Below are 2,740 nucleotides of genomic sequence, written 5' to 3'. Positions count from 1 at the left end.
GGCCGGGAAGATTTGGTTCCCCTGCCCCGGGGAGGAGTAAGCCTCCTCCCCCTTTTCTCTATCTCCGGAGGGCGAGCAATCTCCGCCACGCCCCCCGGATCCGCCTCCTAGAGGGATCACTCCTTTCCCCCTCTCTCTTTCGGCGGCTTCCTTCTGGGAGCAAGTGATGCTTCCCAGGCCCTCACCTAAAATTCGCGTGCCTAGGGAAAATCCAAGTTTTGCACTTCTCTGTCAGAAAAGTAGCGAAGGTACATCCAGGAGCTTCTGAAGAACCAATGAAAATAGTTTTTCACGGAGACAAGGTCCACCCGAAAGAGCGCTACGCCTATGTAAAGCAATATATAAGAAGGAGCGCAAAAGGAGGAAAGTTAAGTTCTAAGTTCTCGGGTTCCTAGTGAACACACGACACGCGCTCACATTATATTAAATTGTTGCTAAATAAAGACTTGCTTCACGCTTACTGTAACTCTTGCGTTACAAATCTATTGTTCACGGTGTAACAATTATTGATAATATCTTTGTGGAGATGTTAAATTTGTATCGAAATGGAAGACAGAAACACAGAACATCTTCCCTAAAGAACTGAAACTAAAATATGACTTGAAATGAAATTACTGTACCACTTTTTCAATATCATTCTATTATTTTAGCCACGCAATAATTGGTCGTCTTTTTTTTTTTAAATTCAGTGACTTTCGGCCAGTGTATCGACATTTGAAAGACCGTGGTTATCTGCTCGATACTAAAAGACGCCAAAAAAGTTAGTGGAGCATATAGCCGTATCCCGTATCCGGCGAAACACCGTACCACAAGTAACTGTGGCTTCTGCTCTACCGCAAACAACAATGGTGCACCATTGTGGAACAGGTGGTCACGAGCCGTTGATCTTCGAACCATCGCCTGCGATATGTCGAACAACGACGGGGATAAGGCAAACGCTAGCTGACTCGAACTTACGATCCAGAATTTTTATCGCTCCGTTTTAACGTTCAAACAATTCAGTGACAAAGTTGCACCGTAAATGAGAAAGAAACGAATTGTGTTTGTGCCGCGAAATACGGTTGTAAAGAGATCATTTGTGGAGAAAAGGAGGACATTTTTAGTACCTTTTTTCTATGTTTTATGCAAGAAAGATTTAGAAATATGATAATAACAGAACGTATTTTCAGAAGTGTTACCCTATAATTTACTATACTTAATCACGTGTTATTCGATTTATTGACTAACGAGTTACAATAGGAAAAAATACAAAATTATTGAAGACTATTAAAAGTATAATAGTTATCGTGTTCGTATACAGCGTATGCACAATTTTGTCATAGTTACATAAAAAATGTAAATTAAACGGTACCAAATTTTTGAATTACGGAATTGCAAACTTAAGTTAAAACAACAAAAATTGGCGACTACACGTGCATCCATTGTTTGACAATTTTGAATTACTGAAATGATTAAACATAAACCATATGTTTTCCCGGATTTCCGGACTTTTGAATGATTTTTATTTCACGAAATCGAAACCTTGTATTTCGGGAATTGGTCAATTCAAATCTGCAAAGGAAATAAACTCGATGATGATTTTGTTAGAAATAGAAAGTTACGAAAATTGTGAACTGTAAAATAGGATTGCAGAATCGAGAAATTTCATATCTGCAAGAAAGTGTCTTCGGTAAATTTCGACAATTCGTAAAACGAGCATATAAAATGAAGGAAAGCTTTAATTGCGATCAATCAAAATATGCACTTGTACAGAAAAGAAGGAAATAGTAGGCCAAAAATTACATTTTTAAACATCTTCCTTTGTTTCGAAATATTTAAAAAAATATTTTGAAATCGGTTAATTGTTTAACATAAAAATTTAGACAGGTATTTATTAATTTCTGAGACATTAATAAAAACCTGAGACCCCAATACTTCCTTTTTTTAAGGGCTGAGTTAAGATTGGGACTATATTTTTAAGCGCCAACTTTGTGACTTTAAAGAAAAGAAGAATTTTGGATTTGTGGAAGTTACAATAACCGATTATACGTGGGACACCCTATAGATACTGAGGCCAATAGTCATATGTGTACGTACATACACTACCGGCCAAAGGTTTAGAATCACCGAGCATTGCAATTTACATAAAAATTTCCAGAAAAAAGTCAGCGACTTCGAGAATTTTTTATCGTTCGAATCAATTGATATGAGATAAATCGATAAATGTAGAATCGAGATAAACTTCAAATCTATAAAAAATTAGCAGCAGATTTAATATTGATGAAAAGTGGGAGGTGATTCGAAACTTCGACAGTCGAAGACAGTTGTGTTAGCAACGTCTGTACAGGCAGGATTCAACGTTTAGTACCGAAAGATTTTTATTAATATCTCGGAAAATAATGAATATCGGAAGCTAAAATTTTATATTTGGGGTCCACCACCCCTTTAAATCTCAATTGAATCAGCCACCGGCGCCATTCGGAAGAATATCCAAAAATGTACATGAAGCTAAATATTGAAATTTTCGGTATTAATATTCGTCAATTCAGTAATAGAAAATTGTAAAGAACAAATAACGCGTGCGTGCTGTATTTCATTTAAATATCCATGTTTAAACAAACAGACAACTTTTTTGTTTTACTTAAAAAACGAAATGCCCCGTTTACATGGTCGGTAAACTTTTGAAATGAAAGAGCTCGCAGCAAACGGGCACAGCCGTGTGTGTGCAGGCGGTTCAAAGTACTCGAAACCTAAATCATTA

The sequence above is a fragment of the Habropoda laboriosa genome, unplaced genomic scaffold (genome assembly GCF_001263275.1).
Source record: "Habropoda laboriosa isolate 0110345459 unplaced genomic scaffold, ASM126327v1 scaffold146, whole genome shotgun sequence".
Taxonomy (NCBI): Eukaryota; Metazoa; Arthropoda; class Insecta; order Hymenoptera; family Apidae; genus Habropoda; species Habropoda laboriosa.
Note: the sequence above shows the minus strand (reverse complement) of the source record.